This window comes from Bicyclus anynana, chromosome 22, assembly GCF_947172395.1.
Source record: "Bicyclus anynana chromosome 22, ilBicAnyn1.1, whole genome shotgun sequence".
In the NCBI taxonomy this organism is placed as follows: domain Eukaryota; kingdom Metazoa; phylum Arthropoda; class Insecta; order Lepidoptera; family Nymphalidae; genus Bicyclus; species Bicyclus anynana.
The window spans coordinates 3,795,237-3,817,679 of NC_069104.1; the positions used below are offsets into that span (position 1 = coordinate 3,795,237).

General features: G+C 37.5%; 1 protein-coding gene across 2 annotated transcripts in view; it reads right to left on the bottom strand.

Annotated features, from left to right (window-relative positions):
* LOC112046576 (protein trachealess) overlaps positions 1-22,443 on the bottom strand; it is a 262,436-nt gene that overhangs the window by 91,871 nt on the left and 148,122 nt on the right. The window lies entirely within an intron of this gene.

Below are 22,443 nucleotides of genomic sequence, written 5' to 3' on the forward strand. Positions count from 1 at the left end.
AGTAGTCTCGCACGTGATATGTTCGGGAATACGTTTATAGCTCGCGCTCATAGAATATAATAAGTAGTAGGTTGGGAGACGGCCAGTTCTGTGCCTGCGGTTAGGTCTGATTCGCGTGGAGGTTTTTAATTGTTCCAACACCGTTAATGTGTTGTCAATTGATCGTCTGGCGCGAGGGTGTGGCACCTGTAGGTATTGGTAGATGAGCTGAGACGATGTAACACATGCCGAGTACAAATTCTCAAACTACGTTGTTCATTCATCGTAGGTAGGTATTCATTCGCTTTGAAACCTTAATGAAACCTAACCTTAAGTAGGTACAAGTAAAAAAGCTTCTGCGGTATCATTGTCAGGCTACTTTAAGAGCTCTTTATAAGTGAGAGGATATGGAACTTAGACCCACCATGCCCCATCAGTTGGCTTGGCTTAACGTCCTCTCCAAGACATGGAGGTATAGAACCACCAACTTCCTAATTCAAGGCTGCTAATAGATACTTCTTGGAAAAAAGAAAGCTCAATATTAATTGATAACCTGACACTACACTCGAAAACATTTGGTGAATGTGCGCATTAGCTTCACCATCAGCGCCGGCCCGAAGTAAATTTTAAAATGGAGCGAGAACCAATTATGGCGCCTCTCCTGTTTGCTCCTAATAATATGCAGTTACCTATACATAATTATAAGTGTATAGTAAGAATGGAACGCGAATATCTCGACCATACTTTGGGATGACCAATTGAAAATCAGGCGCAGTACCGTCTACGGTTGACTAGAATTATCATATAGGCGCTCTCTAGAATTTGGCGCCTGGAGCGACTGCTCTGTTCGCCGTATGGACGGACCGGCCCTGTTCACCATGTTGAAGCCTTCTTCCCCTTTCTACCACAGAACAGCAAGACGCCGCCAACAGTGGCATCCTGACGTTGTTAATATCCAGGCAACTCATACTAAACGATTTGCACCCACATTTCTAATTTTCACAGCAAAAATTTGGAATGCCCGGCGTTTGTGTTTCCTGTCACTTACCTACAATTTAAAACTATTTTGTCTTAAAGGTAAGAAACTGAAACTACAACTTGAACCGCATTAAGTAAGAATTTTCATTAGGCATATTTTTGTAGTCAAGCGCGAGCCAATCTTTCATAAAAAATGATATGACCTCTTGATCCCGAGCTATAGATACCTACGTAGGTACGTATGTACGTTACGTATGCTACGTATGTACGTTACCTACGCTAATGAAGCAACGAGAAATATAACTATTCTTCAAAAAAAGACGTGGGTATGTACCTACAATCAACAATCGACAATTAAGCACCAAGTTTGAATCTCAGGTAGGTACCTAGAAACTTATCTACCTACCTGGTTGTATTCAAAGTCAAAGTCAAAGTCAAAATTCATTTATTTCAAATAGGCTTAGTTTACAAGCTCTTTCGAAACGTCAGGTAATAATATTAAATATTTTTTAAAATGGTGATAATAATTATTTGAAAACTTAAAATTAAAGTTACGAGGGTTATTTAAAAGCACCATACGATACAATCGAAAAAACGCCAACAAAATATAAATATTAAGAGTAAAAAAATTTTTAGCTATTCAAAACTAACGCGTCCACGTACTCTATCTAATCGTACGTAGCACCTAGTTACCTACGTATAAGTAAGTACTTATATTGAGAAAAAAAATCCTAATAACATGTAAAAACCCGAAGATAGCAAAATGTCGCCTTATTTCATCGCTTTCCTAATCTTTCACCGGCCACGCCCATAGTCCCATAGCCCCGCGTCTAAATCAATATGGACGCACTAAACATACCTATCTACCTACATACGTTCTGTAAGATGTCTAATCTTTGACATTAATATTAGCTTTGGTTAAGGGTCAGTTTCTATGTCGGAAAATTATGACATGTTTTCAAGTTTTTATTTGAAGAGCCCTGTTAATGTGTGTGTGATCAATTGCCTGTGATATCTTCTAGGTATACCTATCTACCTCGTCGTCATCAACCCATATTCGGCTCACTGCTGAGCTCGAGTCTCCTCTCAGAATGAGAGGGGTTAGGCCAATAGTTCACCACGCTGGCCCAATGCGGATTGGCAGACTTTACACACGCAGAGAATTAAAATAATCCTTTGGTATGCAGGTTTCCTCACGATGTTTTCCTTCACCGATTGAGACACGTGATATTTATTTTTTTTTAAATGCACACAGCTGAAAAGTTGACGGTGCATGCTCCGGACCGGATTCGAACCCACACCCTCCGGAATCGGAGGCAGAGGTCTTACCTACCTACCTAGGTACGTAAAAATGTGTCTCAAGATGAAAAACGTACCTACAATGCTTTACGTATTGCACTGAAAGTCTCTAGTTTTCGACCGCAAAACTCAATAAATCTATCTATTGTGTCGTATAATTTTCTACTACTACTACTTAACTGTTTTTGGAAGATCATTTTGAAAATTTACGCCGTATACCTACTTACCTGTTACAAATGCCTACTTATCTTTAATTTGAAATTCTCGTGAATTGTTATAATTGCGTAACCACAATCTTAACTAAGACACGACCTGAAACAATTTTGAAAATATTAAATTTGTTAGAAATTGGTATCACCAAAATAAACACTATCACTAAACTATGTATCCTCCGAGTATATATAATCTATGCTTAAGTCTATTGTCAATCTTTTTTCTTTTTCTGCTTCTTCCGGTGTCCGCAATTGTAAGTTGTAACCAGTGTGTGAGTAGGTAATAAAGATCCGTTATTAAATTCAGTAAAGTCGTTTCATTTTATTAAAATTAAACCTAGCTGGGAAGCGAACATGGGCCTCTCTGGTCTAAACCAAAGCATTACCACTGCGCCAAAGATATCAACATTTAAACCTATGGTTCAAAGATTATAAAATAAGCCCTAATGGGTCAATAAACGAAGCCTATATTATTTTCCTCTTTAATAAACACAACCGATCAATTGATTCAATGCACGTTACAATCGGAGGTGAAGACAGACATTCGGCCTCTGTGGACACCTAACAACGATAGGAAAACTACCAGCTGGGTAAGTACAGGCTAGGATAGTGACGCAAAGGTCATCAACTGAATCATCATCATCATCATATCAGCCGATGGACGTCTACAGGACATAGGCCTTTTGTAGGGACTTCCAAACATCACGATACTGAGCCACCTGCATCCAGCGAATCCCTGCGACTCGCTTGATGTCGTCAGTCTACCTGGTGAGGGGTCGCCATTCCAGCATTTTGGGACCCCAACGTCCATCGGTTCTTCGAACTATGTGCCCCGCCCATTGCCACTTCAACTTCGCAACTCGTTGAGCTATGTCAGTGACTTTGGTTCTTCTGCGGATCTCCTCATTTCTGAATCGATCACGCAGAGATACTCATAACATAGCTCGTTCCATCGCCCTCTTTTTTAGATAAGTATAAATAGCTAGGTGTTTTTTTTTTAAATAATTCCAGGTTTGTCTCTATGTTGGTCTGCAACTTTTCAACGATCCATCGGTGAGGAAACTACATGTCCCTTGGAACGTGATGTCCACAGTTAACTGGGGTTCAAGTTCGTTCATACCGAGCAGAGTACCTAGTTAATATGCCGGCCGCGCCCTGCGCACCCATAGAGTTCTATCTCATCGCCTATTGCTTTTAACTACGACTGCAGCGTAGAATCAATATCTATGGTCGATCAATAGGTATAGGTTTACTATTTCGTTACAATGGAAGACTTGATCGAAATATTTCATTGACAAAATGCAATGAAATACTTCGATCAAGTCTACAAACTTGTCTGTGTTAGAACATTGTTAAAATCAACTTATCAGATCATCATCATATCAGCCGATGAACATCTGCATGACATAGGGATTTTATACGGACTCCCAAACATCACGATCCTAAGCCGTCCGTAAGATCCAGCGAATCCCTGCGACTCGCTTGATGTCGTCAGTCCACCTGGTGGGGGGTCGACCAAAACCTGCGTTGTTGTTGTTGTTGGGTGCTGCGCTTACTAATGCAGGGTCGCTATTCCAGCACCTTGAGACCCCAACGTCCATCGGCTCTTCAAACTATGTGTCCAACCATTGCCATTTCACTGATCAGATAGCCCGTACCTACTTATTTATTTTGATGATTGGCTTCCTTTATCAAAACGGTTGTTTCTACAAGACTTTTTGATAAAGGAACCTAGAAAAACAACCTTGTTTAAACCTTGAAGTTTTAGCAAAATGTTTTTGAAGCTATTTAGGTAACGCTACTACAATGTAGAGTCATTTTCACGAAAGAAGTCCCGGGGCTAAAACCTGAACTAAAATTGACGCCTTACACAAACAACAATAAGACCGGAATTACCAAATGGCAATAAACGCCTTTAAGACATTAGCGCCGCATCTGGGAGACTTCTTTCATGAAAAGGACTTTAGATAGGCGGGATTGGAATTATAGCGTCTGAGCCACAGTCGCGATATTACTGATGTAAAACGCAAACGAAGGTTTAATGTCCGCTAACCAACATTGGGACGTTAAAATGGCTGATAATGATGAAATCACGAGTGAATATTAACGGCCGTTTTCAATAACTACCCAAGATTACGGATAGATAGCTATCCTCGATTATCAGTAACAATCAAACTACCTTTACATAATCAAACTATCTGTCAGTAGGTTATTGAAAAGCAGATAAGAACAGAAAGATCCTTAACTTTAGTAAGCGAAATGGCGGATAGATAGGTTATTCAAAGCAGCCGTTAGTGTCTATTAGGAAGCGAATGAACCAAATAACCGTCCAGTTACGCGCCGGACGTCCGAGTTTGTGGCTTCCGTCCGCGATAGCCGGACATAGCTTTGTTAGCCCTGAACACAGAATAGCATAATAGAATAGAACAAGCAGTGTGGTGAAGCCGGTGAAACCCATAAAAACCGAACGTCACGCGTCTCGTTGACATCATACAAACTTTTTTCATAATTTGTATTTCAAAATTTAACACTATCAATAATTACGTAAATTAATATAATAAACAATAATTACGAATAAAAAATACTCCATCTCATTTCTGTAGTTTTTGTGGACAGTTTTTAAAATATTTGAAACATAAGATAAATTTCTTGAATAATATTCAAAGTTACTGATGCGACGCTTCGTGTCGTACTGACTCGAGAATGTATTCGTTTTTGAATTTTATATTTGTAACGGCTACGACACCGTCGTATTCCGTGCGCTCTATCTGCCTATTATTCTTTAATCTGTGGCCCTGAATGAATACGTCCTATCTGTGTATATCTATATTATATATTAACATTAAAACACAAGCATTGATTTCATAGCTTTAATAGGTTAATAATAAAGACTAAAATAGTGAATCGGCCAGCAGGTGACCCGCAGTTATAGCTTGGCAACTTCGTTCGTAACACTCCCGATGTACCGCGCAGGCCGGGGGGCGTGTAGCGATGAATAAAAACCCACGACTGATGGTCACATCCCCGCACGCACGATTTACCACTCGCACAATCTTTCCCCCTGTCGCCCGCATATCATATGTTATCAACGAACTTGCCAGACTATAGTTACGAGTTAATAACAAGCCTTCAATCTGTTATGAAACATTCTCAGCAATTCATTGACGAGGCGCGTTCATTGAGCGTTATGGTTCACGTTCCGATGTTTTTGTTTCGCGGGTAGTTACGGTAAACACGGTAACCGGTAATCAATGAAGAGTTCGCTCGACACGGTCACACTCTACTGTGGTCACACGCAGCGCGAGCGTAATGCTGGCCACTCACCAATAAGTTCACGATATGGATGGATATTTGAAAAACATTGATGTTTGACTAACCGAACATCGATTTTAGGTAACACCGAAGTTTAACAACACAACAAAATACAATAAAATCGTTCGAAATTGATTAAATACACGTTATTAATACAGAAACCTGTATTTGTTAATGCGTTCATAAAATACGTAATTTGTTTCGTAGGGTGCATTGGTCATGCGGGAGACCGTGAGTAACATCGATGATCGATTATTGATTTCGTTGACATCGATGTATCGATTTTACCATATTGTTTCATATTTGTTTTTTTTTAAAAAACCCCCGAAGGGTATTATTATCTTTTTCGATCAAATAATCAATATTCTCTTTCAGTGCGCTTTCATTTGAGACCCCACTTAAGTATATTTGCAGAGTTTCTCCCTACAATTAAAAGTCTCAACTGATTTTCATCAAACATGCCTAAGAACAAAAAATAACTAAATTGAAATCGCTTCATCCGTTCGGGAGACAGAAGACAGACAGACACGTCAAACTTATAACACCCCGCTTTTTGCGTAAGGGATGAAAAACTGATCGTGTTTTGGTCCCAATCTGCATGATGTCATGCACATTGCGACTAACACACGATCAGTTTTATTGGATATCCTACCGTCAGCGCTGCAGCCACGTGGACTTATTTGATGGTGAGTGACTAGCATGAACGCGTCGGTACGTGGTACGAGCATATTGTATAAGATCAGTTGACGTATTCTCTATAGGGACAAGGTTTCAATATATTAATTTTTACGAGACATTCAGGTTAATAAGGTCAATATTTTCCCGACAAACCTCATAATATTTTTGAAGGCCTCCGTGACGCAGTGGTATGCGCGGTGGATTTACAAGGTTCGATCCTCGGCTGGGTTGATTGAGGTTTTCTTAGTTGGTCCAGGTCTGGCTGGTGGGTAGCTTCGGCCGTGGCTAGAAACCGAACGGGGTATGGATTTTCATCCTACTCCTAACAAGTTAGCCCGCTTCCATCTTAGATTGCATCATCACTTACCATCAGGTGATATTGTATTCAAAGGCTAACTTATAAACAATAAAAAAAATAATAGGTAGGTACATTATAACCTAACCTAGTTAGCAAGATTAATGTGACAGTGACGTCACCCAATCCCGTAGGTACAGTCAGCCATCGATGCGGAATGTTAAGCAGCATCGATCGCACTTGCCCCACATTGCGGGTACACTGACCCAACCTTTATTTTATTGTTAGGGGGTCAAATAAATCCACTATAATAGTGGTACAGACGTGGCTCGAACCGTAAATGGTGTTTAATCTTTGGACTTCGCTGAAGGAAACTGGGGAATATCAAATTCAATGTTATTTTGTGGTACAAAATCATCATTATCAACCCATATTCGGCCCACTGGTGAGCTCGAGTCTCCTCTCAGAATGAGAGGGGTTAGGCTAATAGTCCACCACACTGGCCCAATACAGATTGGTAGACTTCACACACGCAGAGAATTAAGAAAATTCTCTGATATGCAGGTTGCGTCACGATGTTTTCCTTCACCGTTTGAGACAAGTGAAATTTAATTTCTTAATAAACACAAAAGGCGGCCTTATCGCTACGTAGCGATTTCTTCCAGACAACCTTGTTGTATGTTATCACTGGGCTGGGCTTTTCTTAATTGGTCCAGGTCTGTTTGGTGGTTTTTTTTAAAGCGATTTAGCGTTCCGGTACGATGTTGTGTAGAAACCGAAAGTGGTGTGGATTTTCATCCTCCCTCTAACAAGTTAGCCAGCTTTCAACTTAGCCTCAATAGCTCAACGGTTAGAGCGGTCGGAATCATCACTGAGGGGTGGTGGTTCGATCCTCGCCCCGTTGGTCTATTGTCGTATCCACACCTAATACAGTCTTTTCCGACTAGTTGGAGGGGTATAGGAATATTGGTCGTATATAAAAAAGATATGATAAATATTCTTTTTTTTTTTAAAAAAAACTTATATTACATCATCACTTACCATCAGGTGAGATTGTAGTCAAGGACTAACTTGTAAAAAAAAAAGCTCCACGAAGTAAGTATAGTCGAAAAGGCCAACATCGTGCCCCTGTCAGTCCGCAGGGGTTGTAACGCGTGCTCTGAATACTTGATACAGCCTCCAAAACTCATATCCGGTTGGCAGCTATTTTTAGTGACTTGGAGGATTAATAACAAAGCTTTGTTTCCCTCAACTGAGTGTAGTTTGTGCGGAAATATTATGATCATGGTGGAAGTAATTGGATTTTGCAAGAAGATTTTCTTTTTGAAATTTGTTAACTTTGACTAATTTTGTAATATGTTAAACTAGCTGACGCCGCGCGGTTTCACCCACGTGGTTCCCGTTCCCGTAGGAATACGAGATAATATAGCCTTCCTCGTTATATGGGCTATCTAACACTGAAAGAATTTTTCAAATCGAATCTTTTCCTGAAATTAGCGCGTTCAATCAAACAACAAACAAACTCTTCAGCTTTATATTATTATTATAGATTATGTTACAGTGTAATCACGACCTTGAAAGCAAAAACATTGTAACGACAAATAAATTGTTTGTCATTTTGTCCACATGTTTTTGCAAATAAATGAATGAAATCATATCAGATTTGAATTAAAGGACCACGGAGTCGCACTGCAGGAAAAATATTGATTTATTTTACAGGGGTTAATTGCTGCGACTATATATTTTTTTGCGCTACGTACCATTACGCTGTCCAACGCGGAAATGCAGGCAGAATTATTCTTCCCACCATTCCACGTGGGTATTATTTGTCTAGCTAAATCGTCACTACGATAAGTTACCTGAAGTTTCTCATTGTATATATTCTTTTTCAATTTTATTTTTTCTCATTTATTTATTTGTCATTTATTTAGCGACTAGCTAACACCCGAAAGGCTTCTGCTTAGCAGGTAGTAAACTCAACAATTGCTCTTTTAAAATCATCATTATTTACTGTCATTAAAATAATTAATTAATTCTGCTTCTTGTGGGAAGATCAAAACCGCCCCAAATGTCGCCAAATATATATATTTCAAGTGCTAAATTGGCATTGCATACACATATTCTTACGCATCTACTTTGTGAGAAGAGATGTATCAAAAAAAGTCATTTTATTAGCAAAACGAAAAAGAAGTCATAATACTAAATGTTCACTAAACGTTTTAAACGGTGCACGAAAGGGTAAAAAGATCATATCAAGATAACTTAACCCTTCAGAAGGGGTTGTTTTATTAATATATTTACTCGTATCTTCGAAATTATACAAATTTCATCATAATTGGCCCCCATATGCAAAGTTTAATGTTTTGCCCTGATTTTATCATCGCTTAATACATTTTCTTGGTTGGGGGGTTTGGAGGTGTTTGTTAAGGAATTCATCTTTTTAGGGGTTACTTATACAATGTTTTAATATGTAGGTAAGTAGGCTTTGAGAATTTGTCTTTCTATATCTAATATCTATATATCTTTCTAAAAAAATATCTTTGCCATAGATAACAGCTCTACTTATTCCTAACACTACAATAATTAGTTATTTTTTGCCAATGCTAATATGAAATTCTTTGTGGTCGATGATGACATACGGATTCGACACTTGGTCGCTCTCTATGAACTTATAAAAAGGCTCAGAGTAAGTCAGCGGGCTATAGAGCGGGTTTTGCTCAGGGTATGTAGAGTAGGTAGATCTACAAAAAAAATCATTATCTTCATCTTCATCATTACCAACCCATATTTGGCTCACTGTTGAGCACGAGTCTCCTCGTGAGAATGAGAGGGATTAGGCTAATAGTCCACCGCGCTAGCCCAATTCGTATTAGCAGACTTCACACATGTAGAGAATTAAGAAAATACCTTTTTGAAGTAGTATGCAGAAAGAATTAAGTATGCAGGTTTCCTCACGATATTTTTCCTTCACCGTTTGAGACACGTGATATTTAATTTCTTAAAATGCACATAACTGGAATTTTGGAGGTATTTTCCGCGTAGCTACGGAGCCAAATACTGGAATGGCGACCATGTACGGGAAAGCGCAATATTTAGTTAAATGTATATCGAGCAAAATAAACATTGTTCATAATTAACCAAATACAAGCAAATTTCCATTAACTAGCAACACAGCAGCTAGCGTAAAGCGCAAGCAATTAAAATTAGAATATCTTAATACACATCGAAGTATCTGGGTTGCCATCTTAATGCGTGCTTGTTCCCTAATTCCCGAGATAAACTCGTATAAGGCCCCTGGACATGTTTATTTGTGTAAGTGAATGTTTATGGCGGAATTTATGTGGGTACACGGGATTCTGTATGGAAATTGTGTTTATGTCTAATTAGTATGTAATGCTTGATTAGGGTGTATTAAATGTTATCTTAGAGATATTAAGGGAAATTACTTACTTACCAACTAAGTACAGAATTACCTAGTAAATATTAAAAAATTGTTTTCTTGGTAAACCAACCAACATGGAAAATTTTATATTGTTGTTTATCTATAACATGGCACTTCCTCGAGAATGTTTTGATACTATTGTTAGTCATTTTTATTACTATTACTAGCTGGCACCGCACGGTTTCACCCGCGTTGTTCCCGTTCCCGTAGGAATACGGGGATAAAATATAGCCTATAGCCTTCCTCGATAAATGGGCTATCTAAGACAGAAATATTTTTTTTAATTGGACCAGTAGTTCCTGAGATTAGCGCGTTCAAACAAACAAACTCTACAGCTTTATAATATTAGTATAGATTTATAAATTTGATTGAAAAAAATGGTACTTATTTATGTAATATAATAACAAGTTTTGTTTATAAAATTGATTGAAATAAAGTAATGAAGCGTAGAGTGAGTGGAGATTGTGAAAGTTAAAAATATAAACATAAATAATTCTTATTTATTTTTAAATATTCTACTTGTTTTATCACATTTTTTTCTTGAATATGATTTATGTTTTAATTTTGTGAAGTATAAAAAAATATTAAAGAAACAAAAATAAATTTTCCTTAAGTGGAATTTTTACAACAGGCAACACACACCGCAGCGAATCACAAGCCACAAAAGACGAAGAAGCAGAAAAATTAAATTTTTCTTAAATGGAATTTTTACAACTGGCAACACAACCACAGCCAATCACAAGCCACAAAAGACGAAGAAGCAAAAACGTTCTAAAATACGTAATAACCAGTTACGTTTAGAAACCTATCATTCTTTTTTTAAAAGAACATTTGTTCAAGTGTAATTGCAAATTGCCGCTAGATTGTATTAGCACCCCTCGGACTGAAGTACATTTTTCTCGCTCGACTTCCCGCGTTTTTCACCGGCACCAATAAAAGAGTAAGTGAATTTTTTTTTCTGTCTTCGCGGAACCTAATAACGCGGGTAATTTTTCAATTGTCGTGGAGTTAGACACCTTTGTTGGGTGTTTTTGTGCAATAGGCAAAAGATGTTTACATTGAGCAATTTTGTTTTGACAAAGGAGAACGACCATTTTTAATCGATTTAAAAAAAAATGAGGAGGCGTCTGTTTTTAAATTTTTTTTATGATTGTTACCGCATAATTTCGTCATTTCTAAATAAATTTAAAAAAATTTTTTTGTTCTATATACTTCTAGATTGGTCCCATTAAATTTTCATGGAAATCAGTTTAGTAATTTTGTCTTAAAATGAAAATAACGACCACAGTAAGGTGCTGCTAGGACAAAACAGAAAATTAAAATCTTTTTAACAAAAAAAATTTACCGACTTCAAAATCACAAAAATAAACTAAAAAGCAAAAAATAGCATCGTATGTGCTGATTCTTGATTATTCGAGATGATTCTGATCACTTTGAAGGCGGTTCTAACACAGTAATGCATTAACTATAGCCGATTAAATCATTAACTTTTCGGATTTAGAGACAGTTCTATCCCTTAGTTCTTTCAGAAACGGCTAGGTAGGTATATAAAAAAAACTGCAGTCGCCCAAAGAAATGTAAAAAAAACATGGGGGTATAAAATACCCCAATTCTTCGTCACTTAACCGTATTGTCTATTACGCGTGTTGAGGACGTGTTGACAGCCAGCGAAATTCGCTTAACTTTACCCACCCACGACCCCATACTCCATCGGACACTGTTAATGTCTTTAAAATGTATAGAGCTGTCAGCTAAAATTATTATTATTAATTAACCCGGACGCAAAAAGGTTAATTGATTGATTATGAAACATGGCTGAAACTCGCATGATAAGGTCAATGTATGCCCGACTAGTTTTGAACCCATACGGGGTCCTTAGTCATAAGCTCGTGCTTGCAACGCGGCACAATCCAAACGCGGTACGAGTTTGGATCGTTCCGCGGTTTCTAAATTCCAAAAAAATAAATTAAAAAACAATAAATTCTAAAAAAGATCGTTCTAAGTTTACCGTGTTTAATTTATAATTCGCTAGTCGGTCTAGAACTCACAGACGAAGAAGAATTTGTAGGCATTGTGATGAGTTATTAAAAGAATGGACCTATTTAGATTTAAAATACTTTCTTGTAAATAAATTATTATTCATTCAGCTTTTACTTGTATACGTACGTTGTGTAAAATTGAAAATGATGACTGACTTCTAATTTTTTTTTTAATAAAATAAAAGAAGGTACTGTTTTTAGTATTTACATCGTATTACCATCTTCAATTTAGCAATTACGACATGAATAATATAACAATTATAGAATATCTACTTATAAAATACAGGTATACAGAGTAGGTACCTAATTGTAAAAAAAAAGTTAATAAATCAGCAAATTATCTTAAGCAATTTATGTAGGCAGGCAAAATATAAAAATAGATTATAATAATATCAGAACAGAACAAATATTTGTAAGCAAAAAAAAACGTTAATAAATCAGCAAATATCTTACGTTTAATTTTCAAACATTTTAAACTCCGCTCTGTCCGAAACATTCATAACTCTACACTCAACCCCTCAATGCTCAGTAACGAACGCAAGTTTGTGGGTGACTTTAAGAAAAAAAAAATGCAACAGTAAAAAGTCCCTATTAAAAACATGACTTGTGCATTACAACAGGGGACATCACTTTAAATAGGTATAAAATTTACAATACATTTTACTTATAGAAGTGTGAAATTGATATTTAATGCCAGACTAAAATTATACATAAGCATCTTTTGAAAAGATTACCTAAATTGAATTATTTTTCGGACAATACATTTGTATAACTGCCCATCGGTTCATCTGAAGATAAGTGATATCCGTCACCTACCTATAGATACATTTGTCGCACAAAATTACTGAATTAAAAAAAAACTGTCACGGAAAGAGGTATTTTTATAGAAAGCTACAATTAGTTATTGGCCTAAGTTATGTGAATTTTAAATATCACGTGTCTCAAACGGTGAAGAAATAACATCGCGAGGAAACCTGCATACCTGAGAATTTTCTTAATTCTTTACGTGTGTGAAGTCTGTCAATCCGCATGAAGGCCTAACCCCTCCCATTGTGAGAGGAGACTCGTGCTCAACAGTGAGCCGAATATGGGTTGTTAATGATGATGATGATGATTGGCCTCAGAGACACACAACGGGTGTTGGAACGAAGGGAGTGTCTCTGCGTGATCGAATCAGAAATAAGGAGATCCGCAGAAGAACCAAAGTCACTGACATAGCTCAATAAGGCTCAAAGCTGAAGTAGCAATGGGTGGGGTACGTAGGATGGACAATGGGGTCCCAAGGCATTTTACTGACGATATCAAGCGAGTCGCAGGGATTCGCTGGATGCAGGCGGCTCAAGATCGTGATCTCTGGAAGTCCCTACAAAAGGCCTATGTCCTGCAGTGGACGTCCATCGGCTGATATGATGATGATAATGCCAATCAAAACTCGAACCCTGAACTCGAACCGTGGACTAATATGCGAGTTTACCTATCTGTGTCTGACGACATTTCTATTTTCAGTTGTTTTTGCTTTATATCTAAAACGTCTTGGATTCGATTCGGAGCTCAAAATTAGCTTCAAAACACACATATAAGTTTTAGATACATATTTTTCAAAGAATGTTTTATTAGGTAGTACTCATAGCTTTAGAGTCTTCTATAATTATGTTTTGTCTATATTGGTACGTGCATACCTAGATTTCGAAAGCTTATTACTTTTTCTTAGAAAAATTTTCATTGAATGTAGGTATATGCCTAGCAGTAAAACAATGAATGGATAGTAGCAATAGACAGTAGCTACTACTAAGGTATGCGTCTTTGTCAGTCAAACGATTATACTGCGATCCATAAATCATTTAGTCTTGATACTATGAATAAACTTATCAATTCATTTAAAAATCATAATATTCTTTGGGCCCTAATATCATTGCAAGCTTGCCTAGAAGAAGCCTATTCAATCTCTTCTTAAAAATGCCCCAGGTTGTAAGAATTAGGAAACACTAATGATTTTAAACTTATTTCGTGGTTGTTCATTATGAAACTAGCCAGCGAGTGGAACCTGGTGGTAGAATTGTGCAAACCAAGAGGGCGCCGCGATACGCATAATAACAAAAGCGATGTCGTGAGTGTGGTTTGCCTAAACAGCCAAAAACGCGACGTTGTTGAAAAAAGAAAAAGAACAAGAAAGAGGGTAGATCGATTCTGCCCCTAACAGCTGACTTCACTTCTCATCTCGCAACTTCAGTCTCGTCGTGACCACGATCCATGCAACTGGGTCGAAATATCGACAATAAAAATCTCGTCGTTTTATCGTGGTATGTACCCGTTTAAATAACATTCATTAGGAAACACTGTCTTCAGGAGAGAATTCCATATAAGCCATGCGTATAAGAAATGAAAAAGCGAATCGCTTCGTACAAATTCTAGGGACGTCAATGTCATTGAGATGGAAACCTTCCCGGTGTCTTGCAGTGTTTAAAATCATTACGTATTATTCTAAGCCCCCAACAGCGTGGTGGGCTAAATCTGTGCCTTCCAGCGAGCCTGACTAAAAGTAAAAGTATCAAAATCAATCAATCCCACAACACCATCTCAAAGTCTCAAGTCGAAGTCACGTATAGGCGCGGTCGTCACCGCACGTACACCAATCATCTGAACCGGCTCCGTGACCGTATACCCGTCCCACTCTGACGCACGCACAACATATACAACCGTCTCTGTCCAACACCAATCCACCGGGAAATCTGAGTATGAAGCCATCGCCGTCGAATTAGGTGCTTTGACATTTCTTGTAAGGCGTTGATAGATTTCGTTTGATATCCTTTGATGTACTTATCAAGGTGAAAGGTAGGAATATTTTCAATAAAAAAATCAATCATATTTATCGTCAGCCCCGACGCAAAAAGAGGGGTGGAGGGAGAGACTCGTCATAGGTACTTATAGTACCTATGACGAGTCTGTCAGTCTGTCTGTGGCATCATAACTCCCGAACTTGTTTTTCTTTGTATAAAAGATTTTTGGAGTTTACTCCTTAAGTCAGCCATTGACGGTCAATTATTCTCACGTTTCTGCAGCGTAAACGGCACCGTAGACGTTTCATAAGTCGGGCCGTCAGACACGCAGCGACCAATACACGATCAGTTAGAGCCGTGGGTGCTGCAGAAACGTGAGAATCATTGATCGTCAATGGCGTGCACTAAGAATCAATTTTTCATAGGTATATAGCCCCCGTTATGAAAATAATATGAGCAGTAATCGATGAACGAATGACAGCGTTACGTTTTTGTGCGCAACCTATTCTGCGCACCTTTCACTGTGCGCTGTGCGCGCCAACAGCGTTTACATGCGTGCGCACATGCGAAAGCCGCAACCTGCTGCTCCTCGGTTGCGCACCTTTCACTTTTCAGGCGTATGTAATGAGACGCAGTCTAAGATGGAGGCGGGCTAACTTGTTAGGAGGAGGAGAATGAAAATCCACATCCCTTTTCGGTTTCTACTCCAAATAAAACTATACCGCACCGCTTGAGATGGTGTTTCCGCACACAGACTGACTGACGAATATTATTATCATTAACAACCCATATTCGGCTCACTACTGAGCACGAGTCTCCTCTTAGAATGAGAGGGGTTAGGCCAAATAGTCAACACACTGGCCCAATACGGATTGGCAGACTTCACACAAATACTTAAGAAGAGACTAATATAACAGGTGTAGGTATAGAAATTTTTCCTTCCGGTACAGAAGCCTAAAAACTTTAGTAGATAACAGTGGCAAAGAATGGAATTTAAATGAAGGTACCCAAAGAAAAGGAAATTCAAATAGCGTGGTTAGAAACTCTGGTTTCTCATATATCTAGATACAGTTAGATACAACAATGAATATGCATGGATTTTTAAAGGTAACCCGACGGGAATTGACTTGCATGAATTTTTCGCCGCTGGTAGGTAGTAGGTATCTACCAACTTTTCAAGTCTATATTGAAGACAAGCACTCCCTACAGTATCACAAAGAGTGTTTGGGCCCTCCCAAAGAAGTCATTCGTGCGTACTCTCTTTGGAATAGAATCCCGAATTGATTTTGCAGCTAGCCTATATTATGTCAAACGCAAACGGATTTTTTATATTACACTAGTGAATGCCCGCGACATTTATCAAAGCAAAAAGGAGAAATTAATTCTTTAAAATAATTATGCTGTCTCGGTTTTTTTTCTAAAACAAATAACAGATTCCGTCATAACTATTTTTGCGTAATTTTAATCATTTACCAGCAAACGCAATGAGATCTACCTTCTGAACCGATTTTGAAAATTTCTTTACCATTAGAAAAGCCACATAATTTGTAAGTGTCATAGGTTTTATTTTATCCCTGTATTCCCACAATAACGGGATCTACAGGAGTGAAATCGCGGAGCGTCGACTAGTTATAGATATGTACAATAGCAACTATGGACCTTGGATCGTGATGGCTTTAGGAGCTCTAACGTTTCTAAAGGTCTTAAGTTTCCAAGTAAAAAGAGTACCTTTTTATATCTTTTACTAGACCAGGCGGTCTAAGGAGTTGAATGTGCATATTTTAAGGACCACATTCTGTTTACGGTTTTTAACTCAGAAAAGCATGCAGATTATTTTTTTTTTTTCATAGCCCACCTCATTTAATAACGATTAATAACGAATAATAACGAGAGACTAAACATAAATGTTTTATGCACACTTGCGCACTCACAGCGCCTGGTCTATACTGAATACCGTAGAAAATGTTACTATTTAACAACATTTCACTAGAATCCATAAAGTTTAATCTTTAACAGTGTTTTTTTTTTAGGATAGTTTTAGGTTTTACAATTAGGATAGTGATATTAATAAGGTATGTAATATTAAATATATACCCTGCATACATATTTATGGAAAAGCGACTCCATTTCCCACTTACTCATCGCATCATTTCCACATGGTCCGTCTTCAAAGTCAATTTTTCTGGTCAAACGGCGACCGCGGGTACCATCATCGATCCATCAAGACGGTTCGCGCGCTGAATCGCAAATGACCAATTGCGTGCCGCGTTTCAAACGGACCTAAGCGTTCGATTCGAAATTTGAAATTCGGACCAATGACTTTTGTTTTACAGATTTAATTCGTGTTCACCGCGTTCTTTTATTGACTTCAACTACCCGCATTGTAATTTTTATTCTATTGTTTTAGAAATAGAGCTGATTTTAAGTTTTTGGTTGGCTGTGAACAATTTATTGCGATTTGTTTTGAGAATATAAACTATTTCCTGTTAAGAGGTATTTATTTCTATGTGTGCGTTGGTTTCTCTTGGTGAATGTATGGAAGGTGATGTCATGGCTTAGCTTTCGAGCGTACCGCATTGTTTAATGTGTTTTTATAAAATGGCTATAAAAAATTGCATTAAAATTTTACATCTCATTGTTTTCAATGTTAGACGGATGTCGTTATTTTGATAATATTATAATCAGTAAAGATAAGAATCATGTATAACTCAAAGTGCTAAGAATACACTCGTGATTTTTATTACATACTAGCGGACGCCCGCGACTTCGTCCGCGTACAATAAGTTTTTTTAGAATTTCATACAAATCGCTTTAGCAACCGCAGCGTAAAGGAGGAGCAAACATACACACTCACAAACTTTCGTCTTTAAAATATTAGTGTGATAGCGGTCATGCTTTCGCTTTCGCTTTTACTTATGTACACATCTTCCCTACCCCCTACCTAAACCTACCCAACCCTACTGTGCCCCTACTTTTCCCTTACCCTACCGCTAACCCTAACCCTACCCTACCCTGCCTTACCTCTACCCTACCCTTACCCTACCCCTACCTTACCCGTACCCTACCCGTACTCTACCCTACCCGTACCATACCCTACCCCTACACTACCCCTACCCTACCCTAACCTACTCGTACCCTACACCTTCCCTACCTTACCCCTACCCTTCCCCTACCTTTAGCAAAACCGGTCCTGCCCTTTGAGCGTGGTGCGATGACCAAAGGACTATTTCCCAAGAAACTAAAGTGGGGTAATCTCTGGATCTACTGGACCAATTCAAAAAATTCTTTTACCAGTAGTAAGCTACGTTATTTGCGAGTGTCATAGGCTATGTTTGATCCCCATATTCACACGGGAACGGGAACTACATAATTGAAAGCGCGGGGCGTCATGTAGCGAAATTTCTGCGTCTTTTAGAAATTTTGTATTATCTCCGAAACTATTTAACTAATTAACATACTATAAAGGGCAAATCTTATCTCCATAATATCCTTGTGATTATTAAATAATTTATTTTGATAAGGATTTAAGTTAAGTAGCATAAATAATGACGCAAACCTAAGTTTATAAAATTAATAATTTTTAAAACACAAAAGGTACTATATCTGCTAATATATAGAAGATAGATATATGGCGTCGCGGACTTTTTTGTAGAACTTTAAAAGATACATAAAGCCTCCATACATTAATTTCAATTTTACACAATGGTTAAGGCAGCGCATGCGAATAAGTCTGCTTAAGAGGATTTTTGGTCCGACCTGTATGACAAAAACTGTGTTAACTCGGCGAATATATATCATACTAATATAAAATATAGCCTATAGCACTCCCCGATAATGTAGCATTCTACTGGTGAAAGAATTTTTGAAATCGGACCAGTAGTTCCGAAGATTACCCCATTTAAAAAATGTGACAAACTTACAAACTTACAAACTTTACCTCTTTATAATATTAGTATAGAAAGTATAGATAGGTTTCTATACTAGAGGATACCCGCGACACCGTTCGTGTGAAATTATCTTAATGTATAAATGCGAAAGGTCATTCATCTCGATAACTCGAAAACGTAGGTACAAAGTTGAAATTTGGCAGGGAGGTAGTTCAAGGTCGTAGATGTCCACTAAGAACGTATTTTGTGAGAATGCCGGATTAATGAGGTCTAAGGGTGGATAAAGTCGCGGGCGTCCGATAGTTCTTTTATAAATCCCACAAAAACCGTGGATTTTTCTGGGATAAACAGTAGAGTATTTTCTGCTCCAGGATGCCAATTAGAAAGTACTCACATGTAATTTGGCTTTGTAGTAAAAGTACTCACAAATAATTTGGCTTTGTAGTGGTAAAAGATTTATCAAAATCGGTTCAGTAGATCCAGTGGTTACGCCCTACAAACAAACTTTACCACTTTATAATATTACTAGCTGACGCCGCGCGGTTTCACTCGCGCGGTTCCATTTCCAGTAGGAATACGGGGATAATATATAGCCTTCCTCGATAAATAGACTATCTAACATTGAAAGAATTTTTCAAATCGGACCAGTAGTTCCTGAGATTAGAGCGTTCAATCAATCAAACAAACAGACTCTTCAGCTTTATATATTATTATAGATTATAGATATAGATTACCTACTTAATATAGATTTTCAGGGAAGTTTTTAGTAGTAAATGTATAGGTAGTTTTAAAATAAAAAATAATTATATTAAAATACTTTTACGCCAAAAAGAAACAATTTAAAACATCGTGAACCATTAATTCTTATAACAACCCTTCTCTCAGGTGATTTTGTACCAGAGATAATTTATTCAAATAAATCTCTATGCAGCGCTGTAGGACGCCCCGGGGGGTAGTTTCGCAATTCTTTTAACTGCACCGAGGAGGTTCTTTTTATCGGCACCTTAATGGAAATTTCTCGAATACGTGGAATTGTTGAACGAGATTTTGAAAAATATTCAAAATTACACTAATATAGCTTATTAAGCCTGTAGAGAGGTATTTCTGTACATGAAATATATTTCTAAAACAACCATCAGGGAGTGATTTTAGTGATCGATACTGATGCTAAAAATGCAATCAGTAAACTTTTTATCTATCTGTCTGTATGTTCGTTATAGAAAAGCTACTCGACGGATTTTAACGAAACTTGGTACAATTATTCTTCATAGTCCTGGGCAGGTTATAGTATACTTTTCATCACGCTACGATCAATAGGAGCAGAGCAGTGAAGGGAAATGTTAGGAAAACGAGAGACCAGTGGCCTTATTATATGTATCTCAGTGTACTTAAAATTTAAACAATGACTCACTACACCGATTTTTGTAGTATTTTCCTTTTTGTGATTATCTAATAATGTTATTTCTATGAAATTATCTTGAATATGTTATTTGTCATCAAGTGGCAGTAATATTTTGTTTTAACTATCATCTAACATGAATATTTCAACAAAATTACGTAAATATCAGTTTTTCGTTAAAATAACGTTACCACCTGCTAACACCACTACTAGACTAATTTTACTTTACGTAAAATGACGTTTATTGTGCATTTCGTTGAAAACACAAAGTTAGATGATTGCAAAAACGAAAATACGATGAAAAACGATGTAGTGACTGATTACTTGAATGGTACAAGTTACATAATAACCCTGCAGAACGGTAAAAACCATGTTGCGGACAAAATGGAACTAGTGTGACTATGTCTATTTTTTTCCATAACAAATAAGCAAGAAGGCATAATATAAAGAAAGAAAAGAAAAGAAAGTAAAATGCGTTTATTTCAAAATTATGCCACACATCACAATATCTCCAGTACACCATGACATCCAGGACAATACCCTGCGATGTGTGGCATAACCCAAAAAATGGCCCCAGCTCAGCATAATGCTACGTGACCATTTGAATTTGGACACGTAGCGCTGATTTTCAGTTGGAACCACAGATTGGGTAACGCCACGAACACAGCCAACACAACCTTATAATCTAAACTAATACCTACAATGACATTAAACTGAAAAATAAACTTAATAATAAATAACCAAAAAGAACTAAAATGATCTAAACTATAAAATAACTAATCAACTCTAGGAGTCTCGAGGTTTTCAATCGAAGCCCATTATAACACCATTAGGTCGTTTCAGGAAATATCTCAAGCTATAAATAATTCAGATAAGTAGGTATAACATTATCGCGATGTTTTAATTTCTCGCGCCATTTATCATAGTGTCTGCTTCGTTTACAATCTACTTTTTTAATTTGCAGCCCGCCGTGGAGGGGTGGCTTTTTATTTATGCTCTGTTGAGAACTGTTGAGGAAATGTTTGTGAATTTAATTCATATTTTGTCAACTGATTGCGATGTTGTAGTGTGTGTTAGATGTTGATGAGATTTTTTTTGTTTAATAATGTATTTTTTTAATTGATCATTATTATTATTATCAATTTATCAGGTGTTTTTTTTATTCTATACCTCTAACAGTTTCTATACAACATCGTACCGGAACGCTTAATCGTTTGGCAGTGCGTCTCTACCGGTAGAGTGGTAACCAGCCACGACCGAAGCCTACCACCAGACCAGACCTGAGCCAATTTAGAAAATATTGAATCCTAAGCTGACAGGTGCTGGGGATCGAACCCAGGACCTCTGGTTATCAAAATATGGATATGGAGTTTAAACGCACCAAGTTTCTCCAAAGCGAGTTAGAGGGTTTAGAGTGATATTTGACTCTTAACGATTATTATCAAAATATGTTATTGATAATTAATTATATGGATTAGCGTGCTCTCTGGGGCACGGGGGTGTAATACCACTAACTTCCGCCGGGCTGAGTAATTTCATAGAAGAAAAAAGCTCAGCATGTCACAGCCCGACTTAAAACTCGAACCCAGTACCTCATAAATCCACAAAGGCTAACCACTGGACCAAAGAGGTACTTACCTCAAGCAACATCAACATCGAGTCAAAAAATTCCACGATTCCACACCGTCTAGCAATATTAGGAACAAAAAACCCGCCAGGTATGGAGAGATGGAACACCTGGGTTCTGACGCTCGATATCTGACGTCAGACATCGGGATCATAACGCGCGGTCAGATTTACGGCGTCATAAAATGACCCACAATGGACTGTTGACAAAACAGGCGCCTGTGTAGCTCCGCTAGCTATATATGGATACGCTTCAAACCTACACGTAAATAATTTGAGATTTATCTGTAGGTATGTATTGTACAGTGTTTTTTATTTCATTGGTGGACCACTTGGCATAGATGTAGAAGGTAAAGGAATTTAGATACCAAAAGGATTTATGTTGAAACAATTATTATCTATTATTATCCACTTAGTAAACTGTTAGTCAATTTTATTGTTGTTTACAAATTATAACAGAAAGTACCTCATCCAAAAAAGTAACGAAAAACTAAAGTAAAGTATTTTTCTAGTAATATTT